Source organism: Pollicipes pollicipes, unplaced genomic scaffold (assembly GCF_011947565.3).
Source record: "Pollicipes pollicipes isolate AB1234 unplaced genomic scaffold, Ppol_2.1 Scaffold_3087;HRSCAF=3621_pilon_pilon_pilon, whole genome shotgun sequence".
NCBI classification, from domain to species: Eukaryota; Metazoa; Arthropoda; class Thecostraca; order Pollicipedomorpha; family Pollicipedidae; genus Pollicipes; species Pollicipes pollicipes.
This window is the reverse complement of record NW_023596225.1, coordinates 32,053,476-32,071,186: the sequence shown is the minus strand read 5'-3', so window position 1 is coordinate 32,071,186 and position 17,711 is coordinate 32,053,476. Positions and strand designations below refer to the sequence as shown.

At 63.2% G+C, this 17,711-nt stretch overlaps 1 pseudogene; it reads right to left on the bottom strand.

The window, feature by feature from the left end:
- Positions 1 to 953: 953 nt before the first annotated feature.
- LOC119090044 (nuclear receptor-binding protein-like) overlaps positions 954 to 17,711 on the bottom strand; it is a 24,328-nt pseudogene continuing 7,570 nt past the window's right edge.

Below are 17,711 nucleotides of genomic sequence, written 5' to 3'. Positions count from 1 at the left end.
GTTGCAAACAGGATCCTTGGTAGGTGCTGTTCAAGCTTTGGGAGCCTCCCCATGGATTCAAACAGAAGCCCATGGGAGGGGGAGGTTACGCCTTCTTCCATCCCAAACACACAAAGACCTCTGTTGGACCCGGCCCTGTTACCGATTTGCAAACCAGTTTAACTAATAAACTCGTTATTTTCAACTGTGCAGGTGTATAAATGCCTTTTAACAACATCTTTGCATGGGACCCATAGAGGAAAATCGTCTTCCAGCGCCATGAAAGCGGTCCGCGATTCAGTCGGTTACTCCTTGGAAGAAAACGGGCATGCAGATCGCAACTCCGTCGCCACTATAGGCATGAATTGCAAACGCCGCGGCATTACAAATGCTTTGTCATGCCATCAACTCGCCAATGCAAAGCCCGTGACTGGGCAATTGGCCGCAGTCCCTTCTTGTTTTCGAACTGATGTCTATTGATGCTGGCGCGCTTCGGCTTCAGGTTATACCACAAGTTGGGTAAAATGCAACAAATCTGATCAGATATCTGCGCCATATTTGAAAGGCTCGATCTGCGCAGATGCCTACATCGCGCCGACCATGACAACGACCCACTGATGGTTCGCGCGTATCCGGCACGAGCGCCAGATTGAAGATGCCTACCATCCCCTGAACCTTTCTGATATTTCCAATATTTTTCACACCGTGCTGAGCGAACTCCAAGGAATGACTTCCGAGACAATGTCGCAGCCATGAACGGCGTGAACCCGCGAGACATCAAAGATGCCCATTGGCTGAGCCAACGGCTTCACGTTTAACGGACCTTTACCGCAGAGCCGGGCCTGGGACGCAATGCATGCCAACCGCCCTCTTACTGGCCAGGAACCAGAGCACCACATGTGCAAAACCCTGTCCGCATCCAGCCACGTCGACAAGCCTTGCCCGCATCAAGCCATATCAATACAAACACACACTGCCAGCACGTTAACCGAACTGTATTCATTAAATAAAGATAAAAACGGGCAAATCCGAGTTTCGTTTACAGGTTATCAGTAATGAAACTCACAGTGACCGAACTTTCGCCTAAATATTTTCGAACGACCGGAACGCTCAGGCTGCCGGTGCCGACAAAATCACTCCACAGATGGCAGCACTGCTGGAGCGGGTCCTATTTCAAGCACTGGCAAGGTTCAGGCGGAAGGCGAATGCGTGTGGCGGCTAGCCGGCCCGCAGCCGACGCTGTCCACTAGTGGAATCTAAAGGGAATGCCATATTGTCGGTTGCGGTAGAAAACCTTACGTAAACGCGTTCCAAGGCAAGGGTCGCCCGGCGGCCACGCAGGGCGCGTCACGCAGTGCGCACCCCTGCCGCGGCGCCCCGGGAGCGGCGGCGGCCGGGCCGCGCCACCTGTGCGTGCGTTCCGCAGCTACTCTCAGAGAGCTATACTGTACAGTGCTGCTGTGCGCAGCAGTGGGCGGCGCCGCGCCGTCGGCCAGACGCCCGGGCAAGCGGGCGCAGCCACCCCTCCCCTGCCCTTCGAAGTGTCCTGCGTGCGCCTGAGCAGGCAGCTCCGCCGTCGGCCAGACCCCGCGCCACGGCGTCCAGCCTGCGCCTTTTGATTCCACGCACGTCCGTACAGAACTCAAGCAATCCAAGCGTAGCACTAAGCTCATCATAATCTGTCCTGAGAAACAGCGCACACTCGGGTGGGGCACTCACGCAGGCCGCGGGGGCGCCCGCGCCCCCGGCCGCTCCCGGTCCTCACAGTACCCGCACGGCGCCGCGGCGCGCTCTCAGAACAGCGACCGCACTCAGTCTATACACGGGCCTCGCGCGGGCCGCCGCGCGCGCGCGCGCGCGCGCGCAAATAAACCGCTTGGACCCAGGGCGCGCGGCGGAGAGCAGGCGGCGGAAGACGGCATCGGCGGGCGAGATTCTACGGCCGTCGCGGCGCGGCGCGGCGGCCGTTAGCTGGCCGGCACGACGGCCGGCTGCACACGCAGTGCCCGCAGCCGGCCGTCGATCAGCTTGGTCAGCTCGTCCCGGTTCATCTGGAACGGAGCGGCGGCCGGTCAGCGGCGGCGGCGGCGCCAGGTCGCCGGGAGAGGTCAGAGGGCCGTAAGAGGCGAGGCCAGAGTGTCACGACGCGAGCCAAGAGATTCGCGAGGCGAGGCGCGGCTTCGCAGAGCAAGACGCCAACTCAAAAGACGCCAGGCATCTTCGCCAGACACGGACGGAGAGACTGCTTCATCGCAACGCTGCCCGTCCCATCCCAGTTCACTGGACACCATTCATCAACCATACTCTCAGCACAAGCTCGCCGTTTTCGGACCGTAAAGCAGTTGACGTCAACCCCTTTCGCTATAGATGCGTAAAATGGTGCGCGTTGATGGCGAAAAACGGAGACCGCTTCTCCTTGACGGGGCTTCTTCACCTTAATATCTCCATCCAGACATTGCACCACTTGGCAGCAGTAATACCCCTCCCCCTCCCCCCATACGCCCCAGCCTGTCCCATCACACTTCTCTCCGAGCTCACCACCACCACCACCACCACCACCAGCCGGACACGCCGGCGGCCCACTCCGCCCGGCGCCTCACCTCGTTCACGAGGCCGTGTCTGACCAGCTCGTCGGTGAGCAGTGAGCCAGAGTCGTCGGGCGCCAGTCGGCACGACAGCTGCCGGTTGGTCTTGTCGTCCAGCCGCAGGAACAGCACCAGCTGGCGGCGGTCGAGCGCCCGCGCGCAAGGTCAGGGGCGGCGGCCGTCGGCGAACGCACGTCGACTACAGCGCGGCGACAACGGCGGATGGCCCAAGAGAGCGCCGAGCGCCGAGCGGCGACGGCGGCCAAGGGCGCTGGGAGACCCGTGTGAGATGAGTCGGAAGGTCGCCGCGGTCACAGACCTCGCTCACGCGCGGGCTGGACCAACTGGGCGCTGCGCAGAGCTGCGTCGCATGCTCACGGTGACACTCCATGGAGAACGCGTGACGTTTCGGCACAGTCCATTACGTTCAGAAAATGTAACGTGCGCCAAAAGATGGCCAATGATCATTGGACATTTTCCGCAGAACGAAACTGTGCTGTCGCGATAATGGCCACTGCCGAAACGTACAGCAAAACTACACAGAGAAATTCCATTCAGGACATACATACAGCATAATAAAATGAAAAATCCGCTTGAAGGTCTAGGCATCTAGTGTATGCAAATTCATCTCACCGCTTCCAGCCAATATGAGCAATGTAAGCCAAGCGATTAATTGTAGCAGTTTATCAAATTAAGTGTCCAAAGGCTTTATATGACCAACGAAATCACTGCGAAAGTAGCACGATCAACAAGCAAATGAACAGCGCAAACTAGCCAGCAAGATACAGCAAAGGGAAACAGCGGAGGCTGCAAGGATTGGACATAGAAACCAAAACAGTGTTTCAGAACACAGGCAGCGTTTTTTCGAACACAGATTGAAGAACAGGAAACAAGCAAGAGGGAGGCGTTCAATATAATGCCTCAAGATACCAACACACTTGAAAAGAGCAAACTCAAATCAGACAACTTGTGGCCAACAAGAGAACCCAGCGACAAGCATGCTCGACCCAACCAAGCACCAACCACCACAACCGAGCAGCGTCAACAACAGAGCACACCATCCTGAGGAGCACGCCTGGCGTCAGCGAACGCGGACACGGCAGCCAGCCCCGCCGCGCGCGTCCGCGAGCCGGAGGCAGACAGAGCGGGCGCCGGCGCCGAGCGGGCCGGCACCGGAGCGCGCCGGCCTTTACCGTCAAGCTGGCGTCGAGCGCTGGGTCCGACTTGACCTCGCACATCATGGTGACCACCTTGCGGCCCTCCCGCTCCGACGGCTCCGGCGTGTCCGAGTGCACCGACTCGATGGTGTCGGGGCTGGCGGCGCGCGCCTGAGTGACGGGCGGCGGCGGCGGCGGCGCGTACGCCGTCAGCGGGTAGATGCCGACTCCTGCCGAGAAGGTCCGCGGTCAGCCCCGGCCGCGCGCCCGGAGCGAGGTCACGGGACACACACAGGCAGCGGGTGGTCATCCCCCCCCCCCCCTCTTGGCAGTTTCTGTTCACACAAGCGGAGCAGCGCGCTCCCCCGACGGCCGCAAGCTACAGGCACGACTCTCGCCCTGGACTCTGCATCTGTGTCGGGGTTAGCCTGGCTAGAGCAGTGCTGCACGCATAGCGATCCCACCTATGGCAGCGCAGCAGCGGTGACGGCTCAGGCACGGCTGCCGGCTCTCTCCGCTGGCAATAAACCGAAACCACGCGCACGCGCCGCAGCCGAGCGGGCGCGCCGCGCCGCCGCTCGACCCGCTCACCGGACGTCCTCGACGAATTTGCCGATGTTCTCGGCCGAGGTGACGTCCTGCACGCGCAGCTGGGTGGGCTCCTGGCCCTCGTGGCGCATCTCAGCGATCACCAGGTCCGGGCTCAGGTTACAGTACACCTCGGCGTCCTCGGGGCTGATGTCTGCGGCAGGGAGGGCGCCGCGTCACGCCCGCCGCGCGCGCTCCACACGCGCCGGACGGCACACACACACACACAGAGACACCAGCGTACAGTATACATGGTCGGCAGCTGTCCGCGTCACCGTTTGCCGCCATTTCAGCGGAGGATGTCGGCGGCAGTCGACGAGAATTGACAGCAGCGAAGACTTTGTAACGGGCCGTCGGCAGCGCCACTGCCTGCAGGGCGGATGCCGGTGCTTCGTAGACGTATTGCAATCCTGTTTTATCTAGGTCCTCCACCTTCGCCGACGATCATCGCAGAAGATATCGAAGAAGCTCAAATGCGGGAAAACCCGCCCGGAACCCACGAGCGCTGGCCATTTCATTTGCCGGTCACTGGCGCTGGCGCTCAGGTGCTGGCCTAAGGTCACTGACCTGGTACCGACCTGGACACCAGTCCTGAAAGGAGTTCTAGAGGGCTGTCCCACGTTAAGTCCCGCCGGCTAATCGCTTCTGTAATGCAAAATCCTTCCCATACACGACAGGTTAATATATCTCCGGACGACCGCTTCCTCACCAGGCCACCATCTTCGTCTCACCACGTTCACAAGGGGACCCTCTTCAGGGTCGTGGTCCATTAACTTTTATGTCCGTGACATCTATGCAAAGCGCCTACCGTTAAATTCTTGGAATGGTGCTGGTTTCTGTCCGCCCTTCCTCGGTACATCCAATTACGGCCTCTCAACGGACGCTCAACCATGCCGTGAGACCACACCCATGGCGCTTCCCGGCACCGCGCTACCGCCACCTACCGAGCGCAACCACAATCATCAGTTCTCGGTCTGCCGCGCGGCGGGTTTCCACACGGAATTGACCGCGCCGGCCGACCGGATCGCCCAAAGAAAGCCGGTCGATGACCAGGGACAACCAGCGACCAACCACAAACGAACGGACCTCTCACATTGACGTGCCGCCGTATTGACGGCCGGGCACGAGACGGCCGCTCGATACTCAATACCCGTCCCCGGACGCGGTCGGCAGTGCCGGCAACGCTGGCGTCACGCCACGGGCCGGACCGGCCGGGCCGGGCCGCCACGGTCCCGGCGGCTGTGGGCGGGACCGACGCCCGGTGCCACCGCCCGGACGGCGGGCCGACTCCGTGCCTCCGGGGGTTTCATCGACGCCGGTCGCTACTGACTTCGTTCCAGCGGCCGAGCCGAGCTCGCAGGCTTAATTGAGTTGGTCCACGGCTCAGTGATGATGGTGATGCTCGGGACTTTCCGGCCTATCACTCTGATGGGGTGTTTAAATTTGGAGCGGCTAGACCTCGCATGCGTCAAGGAACATGCACTTCTGGATGTCTAATGCACCTATCAGTTAAATCCAGTGCGTCTGTCATGTCTCACAACATGCTATATGTTAATCCTCGGCATGTAATGGCCCTCCCCGTTCAAATCCAAGTAATGCATTTTTCGTAGCAGTTGCGTCTTTTTCACGGTCTCCGGACGGCAGTGAGAGTTGCGCCATTCAAACACAATCTTAACGATCACGCTTGATTTCACCGCTTTTAGTCCTGGAGTAATTCTGAAACTCTCCACTCATGTCGTTCGTAACGTGCACAGCCTTCGCTCTGAACTATGGACTCGCCTTGGACTGGACGCACTCGTCTCGGACTGGATGGACTCTGTCCGTCCAACTTTCAGTCTGAACAAACGCCACTAACAGCGATAATACGGAGGAGGGAGGGGGAGGCCATGAAAACATCGTCACACATCTCTTGTGCGCTACGCCGGCCGTTAACGCCGTCCAATCTGGCATCCCTGCATGTGGTCGTCAGCAGCTGTGACCGCCCATCGTCCCCATGCCAACACCTGCTCGGTGCTGCGCGGACTCTGCTCCCAGGCTGGCCAACCACTGAGCCATGTGGACGATAATGTAATCAACTCATGACTGGGGAGGGCACGAAAACCCTTGAAACCAATTGCAGATGTCTTCGGCTAGCAAAACAAGACGGCCAGATGGGCAATTCTTATTAAGTTTGAGAGAATCTGGCTGCGAATGGGCAACGCGCAATCTTCCCTATGATCTAGACCCAACGAACCAGTCTCTTCACCAGGACTCTAACATTCAATTCATACCCCGCATATTTCGCACCGGATCTAGAAAACCATGCGTGTGAAGACCGTCTAATATCAGGCGAATGTTTGCGTCAAATCCAGGTACAGCAAGCCCTGTTGCGTCCAACTTACACACACTCTGCCTCTGCACGTTAAAACCACATACCAGACGAACCTGCGCAGTAATCGTCGCCACTACTCGCCCTCCAGCGTCACGTCCACCCCCGTCCACCTCTCCCGAACCCGTCCACCCCACCTGAGCCCCGTCCATCATCGCCCGAGCCCAGCCCACCTCTCCCGAACCCGCCCACCCCACCCGGGCCCCGTCCATCCCCGCCCGAGCCCAGCCCACCTCTCCAGAGCCCCGTCCATCACCGCTCACCCCAACCGGGCCCCGTCCACCCCACCTGAGCCCGTTCGCCTTCCGCCTGAGCCTCATCCACCTCCGTCAGAGCTCCGTCTCCACCCTCCCCTCCCACCCGACCCCGTCCACCTCCGTACGGGTCCCCTCCTCACCCTCTCCACCCACCCGACCCTGTCCACCTCCTTACGGGTCTCGTCCTCACCCCCCCCCCCCTCCCACCCGACCCCGTCCACCTCCGTCCGAGCCCCGTCCCCACCCTCTCCTCCCACCCGACCCTGTCCACCTCCATAAGGGTCTCGTCTCCACCCTCCAGCCCAGCCCCCGTCCCCCTCCACCCTGCCCGTCGCTGCGGCCACTCACTGGGGTCGTTGACGACGGCGTGCGCGGCCAGCAGCTTGAGTGTGGGCACCTCGAAGAGGATCGGGTGGAAGAGCAGCTGGCGCGCCGTGGGTCGGCTCTCCGGGTCGGGCCGCAGGCACGCGCGGATGAAGTCCTTCTGCGCGTCATGCTCCAGACTCTCGATTGTGTTGTGGATGTTCTCTTTGGTGACCTGCGGCCGGGAGCGTGGCGCCACGTCAGACGAGGTCACCGGCGGCGGCGACGGCGGGGCAAGGGCGGCGCCGGGCTGGTGACGTCACGGGTCGTCAGCAGCACTGTCGTTCACCGGACGCGGCCCGGTGACGCCGGTCGGATCACGCCGGCCACTGCAGCCTGTCCTCCGCAAGGTGCAGCCGAACCTCGGCACCCAGACGATTGCAGCAGCAGCGGTCGCAGTAACAGCACGAACAAACACGGACGCAGTTCGCTGCACATTCGCGTCGTCCTACCCCAGGGCGACCTTTGGCGACGCGGGGTATCCCCGACGACCGCTGGCGGCCCAGCGTGGCCTCTGGTGTCGCAGCCGACCAGCCACCGGCGCACGCGTCACCGGAGTCTGGTGCACGTCACCAGCCACTGACGCGAGTGTCGTCATCAGCCAGGCCGCGGCTGGGAGGCGGGACCGAGCGACGCGGGCCTCACCGGCGTGCCGGAGTCGCCGTTGCCCTGGATCTCCAGCGCCGCGATCTCCAGCGCGCACATGCCGAACGAGTAGATGTCCGACTTGCTGGTGCGCTCGTCGCCTGCGGGGCGCCGGCAGATGGAGGGGCGAGTCAGCGGGGCGACGGGGTCGGACGGAGCGCACGCAGCCGCGGAGCCGTCGCGGCGCGTGCAGAGTCAACACGGCAGCAACCACTGCGGCGCGGGCATACGGCGACGACGGTTCCACGGCTACGCTGGGCCCCGCGGCTATACGCCACTGCACTGTCGGCTGTCGGGCCGTGCCAGGTTATGCAGGTGCGCAGCGACACGCCTGAGACGCTACGGCGACCAGAGGTACAAGCTGCAACAACAGCCCGTGATTGTCCGACGCACTCATTCGCATGGTTCGTCCGGGTCCCTCAACGCCCCAAGGTGGTCACACAAAGCCGGGGGCTGCCAAAAACGACGCCGACGCATATTCCATTACATAAGATTTATGTATATTACAAGGCATAAACACTGGACATGTCGCGTGTGGACAGACCCACAGCCGCCAGACAGTCTGTCCGCGAAGGTCACGCGTGTGCTGCTGTTTTCTGGCGTCTGTTATCGTGAGAAGCGTGCGCACATGTCAGCGGCCCCCTGGCCGGCGCCTCGCTGGACATCCGCGATACGCGCCCGCCGGCGCCTCCCGGACCTGGCACGAGTGCCGTGGGAACTGAGCGCGATCGCGGAAGCAGAGCAAACAAATCCCCCGCGGCGAAACACTCCCAGGAGCGCGCCGACGAGGAAGCCGGACCGGTGGACCACAGCGTCGCTGCGCAGGTAACGGCGGAGCGGGAGACCACAACGTCGCTGCGAGGGTAACGGTGGAGCAGGGGACCACAGCGTCGCTGCGAGGGTAACAGTGGAGCGGGGGACCACAGCGTCGCTGCGAGGGTAACAGTGGCTCGGCGGTCCACAGCGTCGCTCCGAGGGCAACAGTGGATCGGGCGGATCACAGCGCCGCTGCGGGGGTAACAGTGGATCGGGCGGATCACAGCGCCGCTGCGAGGGTAACAGTGGACCGGGCGATCACAGCCCCGCTGCGAGGGTAACAGTGGACCGGGCGATCGCAGCGTCGCTGCCAGGGTAACAGTGGCTCGGCGGTCCACAGCGTCGCTCCGAGGGCAACAGTGGATCGGGCGGATCACAGCGCCGCTGCGGGGGTAACAGTGGATCGGGCGGATCACAGCGCCGCTGCGGGGGAAACAGTGGATCGGGCGGATCACAGCGCCGCTGCGAGGGTAACAGTGGATCGGGCGGATCACAGCGCCGCTGCGGGGGTAACAGTGGATCGGGCGGATCACAGCGCCGCTGCGAGGGTAACAGTGGATCGGGCGGATCACAGCGCCGCTGCGAGGGTAACAGTGGATCGGGCGGATCACAGCGCCGCTGCGAGGGTAACAGTGGATCGGGCGGATCACAGCGCCGCTGCGAGGGTAACAGTGGATCGGTGGTCCAGGCGTCACGTGTGGATGGCGCCATGTGTCACGTCACCATGTCGGCGAACGGTCCGAGGTTCGGAGCCTGACCTCGCATAGGACGTAGTACGGTCTCCGTCTCCACCAGTGGGCCGACGGGCTGACCCCCGCCCGGGGGCAGCTCAGACACCCTCAGTCCTCCCCGCCCCTCCTCTCTCTCCCTCTCTCTCAGGCAGCGACAGGTGCTCTGCCGGCGTCTCCCGGCGCCGCCCCCACTTACCGGCCGTCCGCACCACCTCCTCCGGCGCCATGAAGTGGGCGTTCTTCAGGAACTGCGCCGGCCGCACCGTCTTCACGTGCTGATGGATGACGTCGGGCGCCGCTGCAAGCACGGAGCGGCGCGTCAGACGACGCTCGGCGGCGCGGGCCGCCGGGGCGGCGCCCGGCCGGCCGGAGCTCGCTCTTACAGCTAGCGCCCTAGACGGCGGTGGCGGGCGCGCGAGGCGCACGCGCGCGGCGGCGGCGCCGGCCGCGCGGGTGCGCCCCGCGCACGCGCGCCTCTCTGGGGGACTGTACCTGAGCCGATCTTGAGCAGGCCGTTGTGTTGAATGAACATTGAATCACAGGTTAGGTTGCCGTGAATGATCGGCGGCGAGCTCGAATGGAAGTAGCTGAAACAAGAACCAAGCGCGTGTCACAGGCGCACACCGCCCTGCCGTCGGCGGCAGGTCTGGTCTGAGTTCGATCCGGTCTGGCGCAGTCCGGTCTGATCCAGTTCAGTCTGCTCCGGTCCGGTCTGCTCCGGTCGGCCTGCTCCAGTCCAACACCGGCGGGATCGACTCCTCTGCCGGCCGGCGGTCGCTCGCCTCGCCCGAGCAACGGCCGCTGCCGCGCCATCGTCGTTGGCAGCGGCGGCGGCGGCGGCAGCGCACCCCACTGCCGCCGCGCCCGGCACCAGCGCGCCTGTCTGCACAGCGGGTCAGAACACACACGCACACGCGCGCGTGCGCGCGTACGAGCAGACAGGCGCCCAAGGCGGCCGGACCGAGCAGTGCACCCCACCTCGCGAGCCGTACTCTCTCCTCTCTCTCAGCGGTGCTGACAGCAGCGGCGCGAGTTCACCGCGGGGGTGGCAGCGTGGTGGCGCCGGGCGACCGGCGGGGGGTGCGCGGGTGGCGCCGCCGCTCATCGGGCCACATCCGTACCTCAGGGCCCACAAGACCTGGCGGCACCAGCGCTTCCACGACTCGATCGCCATCTTCTTCTTGGAGGCGCGCGTGCGCTTCAGGAAGTGCTTCATCGAGCCAGACGACATGTACTCGGTGATGAAGTTGACCTGCCGGCAGCGGCTACGTTAGGACGTGTCGTCCGACCGGTAACACTAGTTTGGGAGGAGAGGGGGCTGAGGCCGGACCGCCAGCGACGCAGAACACAAAACAAGCTGAGCCGCACAACCGCACGCCGGCGCCGACGCCGGCAAAGCCCACTCGTGCCCATCAGCTGCTGCCGGCAACGTTCGACACCGCGGCCGCCTTCCGTCCCCTGACCCCGGCCGACTCGCCCCGCGGGGGCCAACGCCGGGCGCCGCCGCCGCTGGCGCGCCCACAGGCGGCGGCGGGGCGACGCCATCCATTAATGCCGGCGCGGCGCCGCGTGTCACCCGGCGCCGCCGCCCAGCGGGGCCAACAGAAACAGGGCCTGGCGACGGCCGCTACAGCGTAGTCGTCGGCCCGCGCGCCGTCCGCGCCCCAGCGACGGGGTCCAGCCGGCGCGGGTCAAGCCGGCGGCCACGCCATGGATCAGAGGAACTGCGCCGCTTTATGACGCCGTTGTGTGCGTGCGACGGGTTTCCACAGATGTCGATATCACAGTCACGTGACCGTGACCCGTGGCCTTTGGCCCTCTCAGGCACAAAATAATCATCGCTGTCGGGGCACCGCTCGATCCATAAACAAGTCCTGCTCCGGTGTCGGCCCATCAACAACAAAGCGTGACAGTGCCGTGCCTCCACACCGTGACCGGCAACATGACGTTGCTTCCGGTGTCGCCGCTCAGCCCGCGACTCTGGCATTGCCACTTTGACTACGACTGCTGAGACTCTGACTACGACTCTGAGTGTGACGCCGCCTCCTCCCGGCAGGCGGCCGTCCGTGTCGCCAGCCGAGGCCGTCGCAGTGTGACGCTGCCCCGCCGCCGTTGAGTGGCCAGACGGCGCCGGGCGGGCGGTGGCCGCAGGTGTCCGGTGGCTGCGCCGGGGGCCGCCGCTGGGCGCGTCTAGACAGCAGCCGTGGCGGGCGTGGCCCGAGACCGGCCCCGCCCGGCCGACACACACACACAAACACACCTGGGGACACGTCAGCGCACGCGACAGACGGCCGGGGCGGCGCGGGAGCCGGTCGATGACGCGACCTCCGCCGTCGGCCGGACCGCGGCGGAGCGTCGGACCCGCCGCCGGGTCACCGGGTCGGGGCGGGGCGCCGACCGGCCGCCCAGCGTGCGCCGGCCCGTTAGGCGGCTCCGGCTCCGGCTCCAGCAGCCAGTGTCGCCACGCGGCCGGGCCCGCCCTCTCTCCGGCCCGGCGCCCGTCACCACTCCCGCAGCCGACAGACAGCCAACAGGCTCCGGCCCCGGCTCCAGCAGTGTCGCCCGCGGCCGGACCCACCCTCTCTCCAGCCCGGCGCCCGTCACCACTCCCGCAGCCGACAGACAGCCGGGCCGGCTCCGGCTCCGGCTCCAGCAGCCAGTGTCGCCCCGCGGCCGGACCCGCCCTCTCTCCGGCCCGGCGCCCGTCACCACTCCCGCAGCCGACAGACAGCCGGGCCGGCGTCGGCACCGCGGCAGCTCGGTGTGCTGCCATCGGAGGCCACGTGGACACCCCCGAGGCTGCAAACAAGCCCATACGTGACAAAAGAGCCACAGGTGAAACTCCACGGAGGCCTGCTCTTACAATCTCCTTAACGCACCGAACTCAAGCTCTCCCCCACCCCGGACCTGGGCACGCCGCTTTCGAGTTTACCGCCCCATTTGTCGGCATACCCTCCACGGAGCGTCATAGCTATTGCGGATCGCCATGCCTACGCGACCCAAACAACCAAATAATGTAGCCATGCGGGCACTGCGACTCGACGTCAGCTTTCCTCACCGCAGTACCATCACCAAGACGACCTTGGAGCACAAGATTGGACCGACTACAAGATTGGAATGCTACTTTCCTCACACACCAAAGGCAAACAAATTTAGTTGAAGAACGATTAAAGCACGGGAAGTTTCATGAGCACAGCAATACGACACGTTCGCGGCAAGTTAAAGCATAGCTGGCACTACACTTCCAGAGCGTTGCCGTATTGTCTTCAGCGTTCTTGCTACGCTGGTCCGTATACAATAGGCACGACACAGCCAAGCAAGCTGTGTCGCGCTCCAGATACACAGCTATCTGACAAACTCGCAAGGATCCGGCCAACACATCAAATGCAACTTTTCCCAAAAATGCAAAGACAGTCGACAACAAACTCATGAACTTGAAAGCGACTGTTCCATGACAGCGATCTTGTACTTAATGCAGTGCACTCAGGAATTGGATGAGATTTGATGAGTTGTTCCGCATGCATTTTGGGCAGACTCGCTTGTATGTCGATCGAGGCTCGTGTACTTCGCTCAAGGCTCAAGGCTTGGGTCAAGGCTCGCCCGTCGCGAAGGCCTTCTGTTAACTGCTTTCTGTTTTGACTTCCTGCTACAATCGTCCTTCGTGATTGCGGTTGTGATTGTGGTGTGCTTTTGTGATATTGTCGTCCTATGTGATCGGGATGGTAACATGGCAGCAAACTCACGTACCGTGCACAGTCTAGATCGCCTCATCACATTGAGCTTCAGAAACATCAACGTTGACAACGCCACACATACGGGGGATACGGTGCGTGTGCACCGTATGCCTGGCGACCAATACGCGTGTGGTTCACTGAACTCCGCCAAACTTCCCCAAACAGGCCAACCGTACCCCGCTCGGGTCAAAACAATATCGGCCGCCGCATCAGGCTCCCTGCGCCATCAGTTTTAATCAAGATCACCCGACACGGAACTCGCTCCAAAGCGGGCCAGGCCGGTCGGCTGGCGTCAGCGGCGCCGGACACGCCGCGTGCCCACTCACCCGAGGCTTGTCCGTCTTGTCCGGCTGGTCGAACCAGTACTTGTGGAAGCCCACGATGTTCGGGTGGTCGATCGACTGCAGACTGTCGAAGATGGACGATATCCGCGCCATGTACTTCTTGCAGTTCTTGTTCTCCGAGAACCGCACCTGTAGCGACAGGGACGAGGGTGCGGTGAGCGCGTCGGCCGCGACAGGCGCTCAATCGAGGTCACGCGACTCGCCGAGGCCCATTCCTGGCCTGGCAAAGACACGTTCTGTCCGTGGTCACCAACTGCCATGGAGCCGCCTCCTGCCTTGAAACCATGCTATCTGACATGAACTTTCTCAGTGAGCCTTCTCACTGAGACGCATTACTGTGTCGGCAGCCACTCTTTGCCCGTGGTCAGCAACTGCTCTTCGGCTGACTGCAGCTGGCCCCTGTCTATTCGTGTCAATTAATCAGCATAGCGATGCAGGTTCGTCATGTCCATTTGCATCCGTTACAACATAATCTATAAATTGGAGTGCCTAAAATATCCATTTGGCACGAACCGAGGCACGGCCCAGACAGCCATCGAATATTAACCGGGTGCATGCATGTCATCGCTCATCTACAGACGGCGGCTCCGCACGGCAGGCTAATCCCAAACAGATGTCATGACGTCATGCCACGCCCAGCGCCGAGTGACTGGCGTCCGGTTTTTTTTTTCACAGCGGTTCCCGATGGCGAGGCGACACTAAGGGTTCCCGGGACGCGTCAGGGACCGCCCGTTCCCAGAACGTTCGCAAGGGTGGCGATTAGCGCCTCCGCTGCCGGGGCATCGCGTCCGCCCCGACGGGGGCGTGGCGACGGCGGGTCAGTCGTGTGTCTCGCGGGCGAGGGCACCGGCAGACCAGCACCGGGAGCGGCGGCGGCGGCGGCCGGCGTCGGAGCGGCCGCCGGCAGGCTTCGCCCGCGACCCCGGACGACGCAATCTGCTGGCGCGAGCGCCCGCCCTGACGTGTGTCCGCACAACAGGATTCATGATCGGACCCAGCGCCACGGTGTTGATCAGACATGCCGACGTGAATCAACTCGTTGCTAACAGACCAAGCCCGTTCTCAGAAGAGCCTACGAGATCGCGCCGCCCCACTTGACTGACGGGAAGCCCCAAGAACGCCGCCGCAGCCGGCTGTCTAATCCATCCTTAAACCGGTCAGAACTAAGTGGGTGGCTCGGCGACCCAGTAGCGGGGCGGTTCGTGTCGGGTCGGGTCTAAGCCGGTGTTGCTCGTCTTAAGACGGTGTTGTTCGGGCCGACTCGGATCGCTCTCCGGCGCCCCGCGCCCGATCACGGCCGCGTAATGGCCGGCCGACAATGGCCCAGCGTCCGGCTCGCCTCCGACACGGGACCCCGATCACGTGGCAAGGTCCGGCATCCAATTACGCCGCTACATGCCATCGGCGCAGCCGTGAGCCAGCGACATGGGAACCAAACCGCCGAACCTCTGAAAACCTAACCCCTTATGGGCAGACGTGCCTGTAACTTTTGCGGACGGTTGCCATCCAGCGCGAGCGGGCTGTGAGCGTTTGTCGGGCCGCGAAAAGTCGGGCTCCAGGCGCTAGTCTTCTTCCCCAGAGCGTGACCGCGGTGTGGCAGGACGCGCTCCGCCTCACTTCAGCATCGCCGCACACACCAGCTGTGACGGCACCGGTGCCGGGCCTGCCGCGCGCCCAGCGTGCGCGCCGAGCCCCCACCGCCCTCTCCGTTGACGTGCTGCCCGCTCACCCGGCGCGCGCGCCAAACCCCCTCCGCCCTCTCCGTCGTCCTGCTGCCCGCTCGCCCTGCGCGCGCGCCGAGCCCCCACCGCCCTCTCCGTCGTCCTGCTACCCGCTCGCCCAGCGTGCGCGCCGAGCCCCCTCCACCCTCTCTTCCGTCCTGCTGCCCGCTCGCCCTGCGCGCGCGCCGAGCCGCCACCGCCCTCTCCGTCGTCCTGCCGCCCGCTCACCCAGCGTGCGCACCGAACCCCCGTCGCCCTCTCCGTCGTCCTGCTGCCCCGCTCGCCCTGCGCGTGCGCCGAGCCCCCCTCCGCCCTCTCCGTCGTCCTGCCGCCGTTGCGCACGTGAGACGTGGCGCCCTGCGCATCGGCCCCGAGGCTGAGGCCTCGCCGCCGTCCGGGTGGGTGCGGCCAGCCGCTACTGCGCTTCGCCTGGCTCCAAAAGACAGATTTGCGCGCTATTTTTGGCGGCGTCGTCACCGCAGAGGCGGGCCGAACGCCAGCCAGGTGGCGGCGGCGAGGGCGGCGTGACGGGACGGTACAGCCGCCGCTCCGGCCCGGCCGCGGAGCCGGAGCCGACCTCGGCCGGAGGTAGACCCCGGCGCTGGCCGGAGAGCCGCGCGGGCGCCGACCGCCCACAGCCACGAGGACTGGTCTGGGGCTTTGGTGTCCTGCGACCTGCGATCAGTACAGCTAATGCTACCGTGCATAGCTGCTGTCGGACTGCTTGAAGACTGAGTTTGTGCTTAAAATAACTGAGCCCGTAGACAGTGATCTAAAGTAACATAACGGTGAGACTTAAGAATAGAACAGCACACGACGGTGTTGAACGCCTCAGATGACGTCCTGTGATTGTTACCGCGTGCTGGAATATGGGGGCGTGGATCAATGCCATGACATTAATTTTTTCACCTAGCATTAGCTGCACCCCATTTACAGATACGGCCAAACATTATTTTCCGCACTTACCTGCAGCCTCGCCGCGGGTTCGGAACCATCCCTTTGATACACTGGCCACCGGAGGTCGATGGCTGAGCCGGGGTTGAGGCGAGCTTTCAGCACCAGATGCACATGGTCTGAGCAGGCCGCGACATATGTTTGCCAAACGGCAGCTCGAGTTGCCGCAGAGGCAAGTGACGCCCACTACAGGTTCAAAGTTTGAGGCTGATTGTAAAGTTTTGTGTTCCCGGCGGAAGGATGACAGGGTTCACTCCCAAACTGCATGCAAGGCATACCCCTCGCACCAAGTGTACCTACATTCGGAATACCAGCCAACACACGATGCGCACCCTTAACGCTTGTCATCGACATAGGTACGCCTATTTGTGGCTCTCATTGCATGCACAGCCATTCGGCCCGCTTTGTACGCATTACGCTGCAGACCTGGCACCCGACCGGACCTTCCCTAACCGGTGCAGTCTTCTGGTGACGCTGCTCGTCAGTGCACGCGCTACACAGCGCTCATACAAAAACGTTGTCATCGTGCTCCTTCGTGCACTGGGCCCAATGCAAGACCGTTCTGGAGGTTTACTTTCTGATTTGTGCCAGAATTATGCTCGTTACGCTGTGGTAAATCCCAAAGTTTTGACCTCAACCATGAGAGACGGCTGATCGGCGTCCGCATTCACATGGCAGTGTATGGCAGTCAACGGAGTTGTTCCGGGATGAGAAGCTGCTTTAAAGAATATAAACTTCCCGCCCGTTCTACGAAAACAAACTGGCAATCTCTGCTATAGCTCACTGATTGCCTCTAAAAGCCTTCTCCCGCACCGTTTGTCGCTTCAGCCGCTCTCGTCGTACGCTAGAATACCCCAGACCCTGTGCCCTGCCCGGCACGCGCGGTCATCACCCGACAAGCGGCGCGCCGCGCGCGCACTGCGCCACGTCAGAGGGCGTCTCAAGGCCGGCACTCACCTCGTTCCAGACGACCCTCCACTCCGTTGTCGGTGTCCATGGCCAGGAAGGAGTAGTCGATGCCGGGCACGGCCTGCTGCTTCACCTGCGGGCAGACGGGGAGGGTCAGGCGCTGACCTCAGGTCACCGGGCACACCAGAGGTCAGGCACCAGATCGGGCCCTGACAAAGGATGAGGCGAGTCCGCGTGCTATGAGAGACCGTCGTTCCGTGACGGCAGTGCTGACGTCACGGCACTCTCGAACTGCAGCGGCACCTCGGACTCGCCAGCGCCCAGGCCGTGACAACAAATCCTCGTCGGCCGCTGGCGGCTTCCAAACAAGGAGGCCGCCCAACATGGCGCCCGGTACGGCTGCACCCTGGCGGGCAGATCGGACATGATTGTGTTGGATCGGCATGCCGGGGAAGCGGCGCCCCAGACATGAAGGCCGGTACCGAGGAAAAAACACTGCCCACCAACCAGATGACGACACCGGGCCAGGGCTGCCCGGTGGCCACGAGACCTCCCAGCAC